Genomic DNA, 12,773 nt, shown 5'->3' on the forward strand with positions numbered 1-12,773 from the left:
CATTTAAAAATTTATTTTTTCGTGTTTTTGAACTTCCACTGCTATGAGTGTGATTCCTGAATCCTTCCTGGTCATGCTGACAAAGTTTTGTGAATTTATTTGTAAAAGTATAGACAGTGCAAATTAAAATGTCCTGTGGTGCCTCTCCTTTCGAAGTCGGCCCGTTTGACGTCCTACCCCCCTTAAACCTAACTAACCTAAGGACATGACACACATTCATGCCCGAGGCAGGATTCGAACCTGCGACCGTAGCAGTCGCGCGGTTCCAGACTGTAGCGCCTAGAACCGCTCGGTCACTCCGGCCGGCAAGCGTGAGAATCTAATGCCTTAAGTAAAGGGATAGTTTCATTGACACCTTTTATGTTAACCCCTGAGACTTTACGTGTCGATTCCGAGCGGCGGTGTGTGTGAAACATTTTCCTCGCCCATCCGTAAGAAAACTTCCGTGATTTTATGCTGTGTGTTGCTGTTCTGACCTCCATCGCAGAGGCGTCAAGAGAAAGGGTGAAATATGGCTAACGGGGGGTGTGACGTCCTTCCCATCGCGAGGGACGTTCACGGGGGCGTTGGGCAGAACTGTGGTGAAGTCTGATACCGATGTGACATTATTAATCCAACTTACACCTCACGTGAACTTCAGAGCTCTGGCCTGTGTCGCCATCTTTATGTTTGAAGCATCCCCGAGCCCTAGGGTGGCGTCGCAGGGCGCCACGCTTTTTCACCATTAGAGAGGGAGGTTGCACCACCTTTCAGCCTAATTTCGAACTTTTGCGTCGCAATGGGAGACAATTATGTGTTTTCGAAAAAGTGATCCGTTAAGCGTGTTGCCGAGTGCTCTTGACCAAATGAACTTGGCAGATCAGTATGGCAAGACAATAAATCGTAATAGTGCACATGCCCTCAACGACTAATTGACAATGGCAAGGTTGAAGGATTAAAGTAGGAACTGTTGAAAAAGTATGTCATATCAGATTTAGTAGTCTCTGTCATCCATGTATACCCATCTAAATACAACTTTTCAGCCATAAGACTTCTTAGTACATCAAACAGTGGTACAGCAACCATAATTGGTATTTTACAAATTTTCCATAAATGCATTTAAATTCAGATTCTTGAACGACATATAACAACAACATTTTACATTCAGAATCTGATAGATCTCGAACTTCAGTCTGTCAAAGTGCATGTGTATTTTTAATTACGTGTTTCCTATTCATAATGTACACTCCTGGAAATGGAAAAAAGAACACATTGACACCGGTGTGTCAGACCCACCATACTTGCTCCGGACACTGCGAGAGGGCTGTACAAGCAATGATCACACGCACGGCACAGCGGACACACCAGGAACCGCGGTGTTGGCCGTCGAATGGCGCTAGCTGCGCAGCATTTGTGCACCGCCGCCGTCAGTGTCAGCCAGTTTGCCGTGGCATACGGAGCTCCATCGCAGTCTTTAACACTGGTAGCATGCCGCGACAGCGTGGACGTGAACCGTATGTGCAGTTGACGGACTTTGAGCGAGGGCGTATAGTGGGCATGCGGGAGGCCGGGTGGACGTACCGCCGAATTGCTCAACACGTGGGGCGTGAGGTCTCCACAGTACATCGATGTTGTCGCCAGTGGTCGGCGGAAGGTGCACGTGCCCGTCGACCTGGGACCGGACCGCAGCGACGCACGGATGCACGCCAAGACCGTAGGATCCTACGCAGTGCCGTAGGGGACCGCACCGCCACTTCCCAGCAAATTAGGGACACTGTTGCTCCTGGGGTATCGGCGAGGACCATTCGCAACCGTCTCCATGAAGCTGGGCTACGGTCCCGCACACCGTTAGGCGGTCTTCCGCTCACGCCCCAACATCGTGCAGCCCGCCTCCAGTGGTGTCGCGACAGGCGTGAATGGAGGGACGAATGGAGACGTGTCGTCTTCGGCGATGAGAGTCGCTTCTGTCTTGGTGCCAATGATGGTCGTATGCGTGTTTGGCGCCGTGCAGGTGAGCGCCACAATCAGGACTGCATACGACCGAGGCACACAGGGCCAACACCCGGCATCATGGTGTGGGGAGCGACCTCCTACACTGGCCGTACACCACTGGTGATCGTCGAGGGGACACTGAATAGTGCACGGTACATCCAAACCGTCATCGAACCCATCGTTCTACCATTCCTAGACCGGCAAGTGAACTTGCTGTTCCAACAGGACAATGCACGTCGGCATGTATCCTGTGCCACCCAACGTGCTCTAGAAGGTGTAAGTCAACTACCCTGGCCAGCAAGATCTCCGGATCTGTCCCCCATTGAGCATGTTTGGGACTGGATGAAGCGTCGTCTCACGCGGTCTGCACGTCCAGCACGAACGCTGGTCCAACTGGGGCGCCAGGTGGAAATGGCATGGCAAGCCGTTCCACAGGACTACATCCAGCATCTCTACGATCGTCTCCATGGGAGAATAGCAGCCTGCATTGCTGCGAAAGGTGGATATACACTATACTAGTGCCGACATTGTGCATGCTCTGTTGCCTGTGTCTATGTGCCTGTGGTTCTGTCAGTGTGATCATGTGATGTATATGACCCCAGGAATGTGTCAATAAAGTTTCCCCTTCCTGGGACAATGAATTCACGGTGTTCTTATTTCAATTTCCAGGAGTGTATTTCCCTACTTGTGCAAGCAGGTTAACTATAATTATTAATTCCAAACTGAAGATTTAGCTGTTTAGTTAAGATGGCAAATTTCAAAATTTCATTACCTTGGCAGTCACATTACACATCCCACACAGGTATATAAATTTGAACAATTAAACACTTGGATCTGGCCAGTAGATGTCAGCTTGGGGAACAATTTTGGACATGTTCTAAGCCATGCCTGCTTAGAGACTTGTTTCACGAGCGACCCATATGTTAGTACGTCAAAGCATAACAGTAGCGAAGACATTTCCGTTTCATAGAAGGACGAAGGTTATTCAGATGACCATATGTACAGCCTTGTTGTTATTGGTTTGTCTCGTCTAGTGGCAACAAGTCGTTCTTGGCTAACAAGGGGAGTAAAAGCTGTGGTGTAAAGTTCATGATCAACCGTCTTTGCGCCACTGTCCTTCATTAAATTCCTAACCTCTCTGCAGTCTCTCATGAAGTGAGGGCATGTGACACTGTTTATGGTGATCCGTCCATTGAATGTGGACATCAAGCCAGTGGCTCTCTTGGCCTCTTAGTGCTATATCATATCATCATCATCATCATCATCATCATCATCATCATCATCATCATCATCATCATCATCATCATCATCCAACACAAACATAACACCACACTATACACTCATCCATCACCCTCATTGACACTCAAAAAATACAAATAAGACATATGTTGATGGTGTTGGGATAGCAACCAGCCACAAATTTACTTTCAGTTCCTTTATTCAAAGGGTTATTTCTTTAAGTTTTCACTGTACCACTGATTCAAAAATGCCAGCCGGTGTGATCGAGCGGTTCTAGGCGCTTGAGTCTGGACCCGTGTGACCACTACGGTCGCAGGTTCAAATCCTTCCTTGGGCATGGATGTGTGTGATGTCCTTAGGTTAGGTTTAAATAGTTCTAAGTTCTAGGGGATTGATGACCTCAGATGTTAAGCCCCATAGTGCTCAGAGCCATTTGAACTGTTTGATTCAAAATAAACACCATGTCATATTCTATTCTGGAGTCAGATTCTTTCAGTCACTGTCTTGTTACATTGTTACCCTCCCCAGCTGCTAGATCCATTTGTCAGAACTATGCGACTTACAAGCAGCTGATGCTTAAAATTTCATACTGCCAGCTATTTTCTTTCCATTGATAACGTAAATTGTGTCATGAAAGTGCATACTTTTAAAGGCATTAGCACCATAACACGCACTTCTGGGATGAAATTAACTCACTGACAGAAATTTGACCAATGTGCACTTACCTTAAAGATGGCTATGTTCGAACGTAAGATAATTTTCATTTGGAAAAAAAGTGTAAGACATTGAAATAGAGTGACATCAACAGTTTTTAGGGAGAAAAGGACACATCTTTGCACTATGTGCATTTATATTGCTTAAAGTGTACAAAAGTCCAGGCAGCAAGGAATTTGTAATGATCTTTAAGACTCTCCATATAGATGCTCATACTGGAATGCTGAAGACATAACACACCCAAAAGGTGAACTAATTTGTTGTACATATACTGAAATGTAACTACAGCCTATATTCCTATTGGGGCACCAGCAAGTACTTGCTGATGAATGTGAAGAAGGATGATTTTATCATAATACAATATGCTAACTGTTTCTTGTAGAAACAAAGCCTTTACTAGAGACAGAGTGTAAAATATAGTCCCAGAAAACGTCTCTTGCACTATCCATGTTATTTCACCATGTGCACTGAACTGAAAGTTGGTTCCAGTAGAAACAAAATTTCTTTACATAACAAGTTGATGTAATCAACAAAAATAATTGTGACATATGTATGGAACTAAATGTAACAAACAAAATAATTAAGCCTAACAACTTAGCATTTTTCTTGCACATGGTGCATCATCAGAGACAATTGTTGTTATAATTCCAAAATAAATCAAAAATAATTTTGTCTCCATGTTTTATACTCTGGCACCAATAAAAAGTTTTCAAGTTTAAGGATGAATATTATAGTGTACAGGAAGGACTCGCCCTGGGATCATCTGTAAGTGGCTTATTGGCCAATATTTCCTTAACCATCCTGAAAACAAAATCTTTAAAGAAATAAAACCTAAGCAGTATAAAATAATACAGGGCTATTTGTACCACTATTTTTATTTGTATTTGTTTGTTAAGTGAAACACATGACTGGATAATACAGCTATACCAAAACATTAGTTGTGCCCACCCAAACTTCCGTTTCACACTTCTAATTGACACTGACGAGAAAGTTTACATCCTAGACATCACAAAAGAGAACAAAACCTGCCAACACCAGTTCTCAATATACAGAAAACTAACAACAAGCACAATAACACACAACAGATCTAACCATCTCGCAGTACACAAACAAGCCAGCCTCAGATACCTCCTACTCAGACTGAACAGAATTCCAAGGGATAAAGACAGCTGTACATCAGTACTAAACATAATCAGTCAACCACAAAAAATGGTTACAAACTGAACACAGCAGACAAATTGGACCATAAACTGAAAGCACAACTGACACACAACACACACAACAACATTAATGCACAACACATTAGAAATGAGTGTGCAGTAGACAACAAATGAGATGAGGAAACCACAAACAAAAGGAGCACATGATACACTCTACCATCTGACAAGATAATAATCCAAAGAATAGGAAACATTATAAGAAAGCAAGGAGTGCATGTGACACATGGAACAAATGATACACTATGGAAAAAGATTAAAACACTGCCTTATACAAATTTAGGAAAGCAGATACATACCATATAACCTGCAAAGATTGTGCTTCAGTATTTGAGAGACAGACGTGTACAAATTTCAGAAGAAGATACTCTGAACATTTAAGAGCAGTGAAAACACAATAAATTCAAACTTCGCTTCCATCAACACAAAACAAAACAGTTAAATAATTATCGACAGCATGTCTGAAACATAAACGTGCATAAGCCCTAACAATGTATTAACATGAAAAATTCGCCAATGAGTTACAGAAAATGTAAGTAAACTTTGTTATACACTCACAACACAATTTGTAAATATCGAACCATGCCGAATAATTTTCCAAACTAGAAACATAAACGATTTTGGCGATGAATATAGGCCAATTTAAACATAGAAACAACAACAACATACTTAGCAGGTAAGCTTTAACCAAGTACAGATCAAGACAGATCAACTACGTATAACAATGGTGAGTATTAATAAAGTGGCACATGGCACTATTTTACTGGAATGCTTAGTTTAGAGATTAGACTCTACGTAAAATTTTCAGTAGACGTAATGAAAAGGTGAAGTTCATACATAATATAACTCTGATGTTAGTATATTCTTAACCTACATAACATTTGTATGTACACATTTTGGAAAGAACAAAAGAGGAAATCCAATGAAGATGGCACAACTGTGGTGAAACGTATTTGAGGATTAAACAAAACAAAAATTGTGTTCTTGCAAATAAGCGAATTCCCTTTAATTCATTACTATTTTCTGTAAGAACGAGAACAGAGCTTAAAATTATGACTTTTACAAGCATTTTACCAAAGTCAGGATAAGTGTAGCTGCCGTATCAATACTGATATAAATTCACATACTGAGCACATAACATGGTGGTTACTTAGGAGCCACCAACATGGGAGTTTGATGCTCATTTGTAGCAGCTAATTCTGGCAGAAAGAACGTGTTCAGAATTCACTGTCACTATTATGCCACCCTCTGAAGGGTAAAAAAGTCCAATCAATCCAGCTCTGAAATTATGTCAACTACTACAGGAAAGTCATTACTGCAACAAAAAATTAAATGATGATTCATAATTAAGTAGAAACAAGGCTTACAGAAAAGTGAAATCAGTTTGGAAAGTGGCAACTTCGACTTAGACAAAATCAAAGCTATAAACAATTATAATGTAATTACAAACTGAGGGAAAAACTACAAATGATCCCTTACATAAATATTGCTTGACAAACTATACTGCTATGGAATCTGTGGTACTGCCCACGTGTGTTTTATACCATACTTGTATGATGCATACCAATTTCTTGCACTAAACTAATACTTTCTTTTCTTTCTGTCGGCCTGTGTCCCGCGCGATGTGGGGTAGGTTGTGTTACTACAGATTGAGCAGTGTCAGTGGCAGAGGGTGGCCAGATGCCCTTCCTGACACCACCCTGAACCCCCCCCCCCCTCAGGATGTAGGTAGTGTACCCCAGCTGACTGCATCTAGTGTAAGCCATGAAATAGTGTGAACATCTGCAGATGTCTGCGAGTCGTATAACTGAGGCGGACTGTGGAGACCAGCCCGGGGCATTCACCTAGTGGGATGTGGAAAACCGCCTAAAAACCACATCTAGGCTGGGCGTCATACTCGTCCTCATCGTTAATCCGCTAGGCGGATTCGATCCAGGGCCAGAGCCCCTACCCGAGTCCAGGAAGCAGTGCGTTAGTGCTCTCGACTAGCCAGGCAGGTACTAAACTAATACATTACAACAATATTTAAAAAAAGAAATCTTATAAGCATTCTGTCACACTCAGATAACTTACAATGATTATAAATAAAGGTTTGTCCATAAATAAATAAGCCAGTATTCTTGTGCAGGAGTGCTCCCAATAAATACAAACAGATTGTCATTACATGTTATCTAAACAATTATTTATGCCTTCTTGACAGAAACGTCTTTTTGTTCTCATTTGAATTGTGCTGTCTGCTAACAAATGCGACTGATCACTTTAAAATTAGCACAGTTTTTTAACAGCACTTGGAATCAATGTTTAAATAAAGTTACTGGCAAAATAGTAAATTGTTTATCAAATACAAAAACAAATATTACAAAATATGAGATACTGATGTGTTCATTTGTTGTATAAATGTGGAGAATATGATGTTCTGAAGAACATTTACGTAGCAAAATAGTTATAGACGACGTCACAAGTCAATATATAAAATAGGTACAGATGATTGGCTTTCTGGGATGATAGCTATCGTGCAATGCTATCACTTGTGATACCGTTCTTTGACACGATTACAAGTTGTTAATTCAGAGGTTCATTGTGTAAATGTTTGTTCACATTGAAATATTAACTGCTGTAGTTTTAAAAATGTTGAAATATTGCTGTTTTATTGAATGTGCTTTATTTTTCTGAGATAGCGGATGTATTGAGATTTGCACTAATATTTGACAGTGAGGTATTGTCGAGTCTCAAAGAGCTGTAACTTAGCCATCTTTCAGATTCTCCGAGACTCCGCCATTTCTTGGGGCGTCTTCTGCACAAAGGCGTGATGGTAACAGCCGTCCAAATTCCCAGCTTCGGGATTTTCCCCATTTCCGGCGACGCTGCTACTCTTGGTACATGGACTCGCTCTACCGGTCACCCAGCCGTAAGCCGAAACTGCCACGGCACGCCTCAGACCTGGGCCCGCTAGCATTTTGTCTAACAACAAATTCATTTATCTTACCTCGTAGTATTTCTACACCACCGATTAGCTCGCCTACATAAGCGTAACGTTATATGGGAAAACACAGATATCGTCAGAGCAGGCAAAAAGTAACTTATTACTGTTTTATGTACAAAACTGGATGTAAACTGTTTTAAATTTATGATTAATATATGTATAAGTAGACTGTAAACTATTCCAGAAATATCATTAAAGATGCCTTTGTATACACACTACGTAAAAACGAGATGCACTACGAAGGAATTGTTAGAATGGGACGGAAATCAGTAGTTGTATATGTACAGATATACAAATGATTACAATTAAGAAAAAATGTATGATTTGTATAAGGGAAAGAGCTTCACCAATTGAGCAAGTTAATAACGATTTGGTTCACGTCTGGCACTTACGCAAGCAGTTATTCGGCTTGGATTTGTTCGACAGAGAAATTAGATGTCCTTTAGAGGGATATCTTGCCAAATTATCCAGTACATTGTTTGTGCTGCAGTAACCACTCGACCTCCTCCAGAAGTAAATCTAATATCCCACCACAGTGTCGATGAGTGCTTTTTTGTCCGGGACAACACCTTCCTGCAATTTTTCTTCTATTTAGTAAATTAATAGTCGTACCTGCACCCTTTCATTCAATGCATGTGCCATGTTTTGCATATTCTGGTTTCTAACGTAAGAAATAAATAGCTTTATAAAGTGAACGAAGCTACAGGCCGCCATTACACGCTGTGTATGAGAATCTATCATAAATGTGCTTTGTTCCGATTGGTCGAGATCCGTAACCCGCACAATATTCGAATTTGAAAGCTAGTGTACAAATGTTTCGGGCTGGCTCGTTTACAATATTACGTTCGTTGCGAGGGTTAGCGTGTCAATGCATTTCGAATTAACAGAAAGTATTTCTGGGTGCATGCATACTTATTATTTAACAGAACTGGTACAATATAGTATCCGCAACTCTAATGCTAGAAGGTGATGTTTATTTAATTTACTTGATCCTGGTGTCTTCATGTCTGAGTAAAGGTATAGGGTAACTACATCAGTACATGCTATCTCTCATGTTTTCTTGGCGCGACTGACTAATAGTGTGCTTCCGGGTGTTCTGTCGAGTTGTTGTTTCCCTAAGGGACAAAACTGCTGAAGTCGTCGGTCCCTGGACTTACACACTACTTAAACTTATGCCAAGAACAACACACACACCCATGCCCGAGGGAGGACTCGAACCTCTAGTGCGAGGGTCCGCGCAATACGTGACAAGGCGCCTCAAACCTCGCTGCCACATCCTTTGTAATGTTAAAGACGATCTAAAACTCCAAAAGCCGGCTGTGTATCGCATTCCATGCCAATGTGACACGTCTTAGGTGGGGAAGAGTACAAGAACAGGGGACGAGAGACGTAAAGAACATGAACCACACGCCAGACTAAAACAACAAAGCAAACCACCTGTCGCCGACCACTGCCTCGAATGTAATCGTCAAATGAAATGAGACCAGATCGTAGTGTAAACGCCAAATTTCTGGGACAGTATTATTAAGGAGTTTATCGAAATAAAGATGTCAGAAAAAGCGATAAGCAGCGGAAGAGGTTTGAATTTACACAAGGCTAGGAATCCGACGCAAGAACTCGCCGGCCATCACATCCACCATAGCTGGCAAACGCTGGGAGAATTTGCGTTTCACGGAACATTGGTGCGAGCTCTGAAAAATAAAAGAGCATCAAAGGGCGCAGCGAGCGTCAAACTCGACAATAAATAGTGGCATGGGACCAACAATAATTCACAGGCTGTTTGCAGTCCAGGCAGCGAGTGTACTTGACAACAATACTCGTAGCGCCTGAAACAATAGCGGGGTCGGTTCTCGAAATGTTTTGCATGAAGTGGAGGAGGTACTGAATAGAATTGGGGAGAAGAGAAATTTGTGGCACAGCTTTACTAGAAGAAGGGATCGGTTTGTAGGACACGTTCTGAGGCAATAAGGGATCACCGATTTAGTACTAGAGGGAAGCGTGGAAGGTAAAAACTGTAGAGGGAGACCATGAGATGAGATTCAGAAGGATGTAGATTGCAATAGTTAGTCGGATATGAAGACGCTTACACAGGAAAGAGTAGCACGGAGAGCTAGATCAAACCAGTCTCTGGACGTCACCACCCCCACCACCACCACAACAACGCCAACAACAACAACACGGCAGCAACAACCGGGCAAAACTTCCGGAAGCTCAGCAATTTATGAGTGCAGCTTTACAGCTTTTGGCTTGCACGGTAAACTTAATTTCATTCTTTTCGTTCAGAATTCAATGTGTGGAGTTAATCAGTGTTAACTAACATTAACATTTGTGGCAGTTTCTAAACTCGAGGTCAATAAACAATTGAATTCTGAGCATCCATAGATTACACCACAAATCCAAGTTTTGTATTTCGTAACATGATGAATTAATTAACCTGGCCGCAGTTCATTCCTAGGAGTTTGGTCCCAGAGTTCACTTGTCCTGGTATTGTGTTCAATGAGCAAGTAATAAGTCAAAATATGTTTGTTACATAACGCTTGTTATGTAAACACAATTAATACTCCCAATCACAATTAACAGGCGTCAGCCATGTTTTTCCACTGTTATCGTCCTAACTTTGGCAGACAGTTACCAAAGATACGCGTACTGTCCGTCACGCCATCTACCTCATTGTTAGCTCACGATGAACTGCCTGTTGGCATGTCTCAACAATTTGTTTAGACGTGCCTCTCCCACCAGTTTAGGGGATATGAGGTCACAAAAACGAAGTATAAATGTGCATTTCAAAGTAGAAGTAAGCTGCCTGATGGGTAGCACTACTTTAATTCACATTAGTTTTTACATAATAGGGTGGCTCCTGTGCGTACTGCAGTACTTATTATATATACTGGTGTGGTATCAACAACATATGAATCATTAATTCCTCCCCCAAAGCGTTATCTCATATTAGCTAAATAAAATAAGATTAATTTCTACGAAAGTTAAAGCGACAGTGAAATGATGTGTAAACTCTCTTATTGTAAAGGAAATTTCATGCTGATTTCAAAAATGGTGTTAGACCTCGCGAATCTGTAAAATTTCCGATGTTACCGGGATTTAATATTGAGATTAATACACTCCTGGAAATTGAAATAAGAACACCGTGAATTCATTGTCCCAGGAAGGGGAAACTTTATTGACACATTCCTGGGGTCAGATACATCACATGATCACACTGACAGAACCACAGGCACATAGACACAGGCAACAGAGCATGCACAATGTCGGAACTAGTACAGTGTATATCCACCTTTCGCAGCAATGCAGGCTGCTATTCTCCCATGGAGACGATCGTAGAGATGCTGGATGTAGTCCTGTGGAACGGCTTGCCATGCCATTTCCACCTGGCGCCTCAGTTGGACCAGCGTTCGTGCCGGACGTGCAGACCGCGTGAGACGACGCTTCATCCAGTCCCAAACATGCTCAATGGGGGACAGATCCGGAGATCTTGCTGGCCAGGGTAGTTGACTTACACCTTCTAGAGCACGTTGGGTGGCACGGGATACATGCGGACGTGCTTTGTCCTGTTGGAACAGCAAGTTCCCTTGCCGGTCTAGGAATGGTAGAACGATGGGTTCGATGACGGTTTGGATGTACCGTGCACTATTCAGTGTCCCCTCGACGATCACCAGTGGTGTACGGCCAGTGTAGGAGATCGCTCCCCACACCATGATGCCGGGTGTTGGCCCTGTGTGCCTCGGTCGTATGCAGTCCTGATTGTGGCGCTCACCTGCACGGCGCCAAACACGCATACGACCATCATTGGCACCAAGGCAGAAGCGACTCTCATCGCTGAAGACGACACGTCTCCATTCGTCCCTCCATTCACGCCTGTCGCGACACCACTGGAGGCGGGCTGCACGATGTTGGGGCGTGAGCGGAAGACGGCCTAACGGTGTGCGGGACCGTAGCCCAGCTTCATGGAGACGGTTGCGAATGGTCCTCGCCGATACCCCAGGAGCAACAGTGTCCCTAATTTGCTGGGAAGTGGCGGTGCGGTCCCCTACGGCACTGCGTAGGATCCTACGGTCTTGGCGTGCATCCGTGCGTCGCTGCGGTCCGGTCCCAGGTCGACGGGCACGTGCACCTTCCGCCGACCACTGACGACAACATCGATGTACTGTGGAGACCTCACGCCCCACGTGTTGAGCAATTCGGCGGTACGTCCACCCGGCCTCCCGCATGCCCACTATACGCCCTCGCTCAAAGTCCGTCAACTGCACATACGGTTCACATCCACGCTGTCGCGGCATGCTACCAGTGTTAAAGACTGCGATGGAGCTCCGTATGCCACGGCAAACTGGCTGACACTGACGGCGGTGGTGCACAAATGCTGCGCAGGTAGCGCCATTCGACGGCCAACACCGCGGTTCCTGGTGTGTCCGCTGTGCCGTGCGTGTGATCATTGCTTGTACAGCCCTCTCGCAGTGTCCGGAGCAAGTATGGTGGGTCTGACACACCGGTGTCAATGTGTTCTTTTTTCCATTTCCAGGAGTGTATGTTATTAATAATAGTTCACCTAATGCGCTTAGGTTCTAGTTGGTTGTGCAAAACATGTTCTTTTGTTGTCTAACGCTGGTGGGATGAACATTACGTCTCAAATGGTCGTT

The sequence above is a fragment of the Schistocerca nitens genome, chromosome 6 (assembly GCF_023898315.1).
Source record: "Schistocerca nitens isolate TAMUIC-IGC-003100 chromosome 6, iqSchNite1.1, whole genome shotgun sequence".
NCBI lineage: Eukaryota > Metazoa > Arthropoda > Insecta > Orthoptera > Acrididae > Schistocerca > Schistocerca nitens.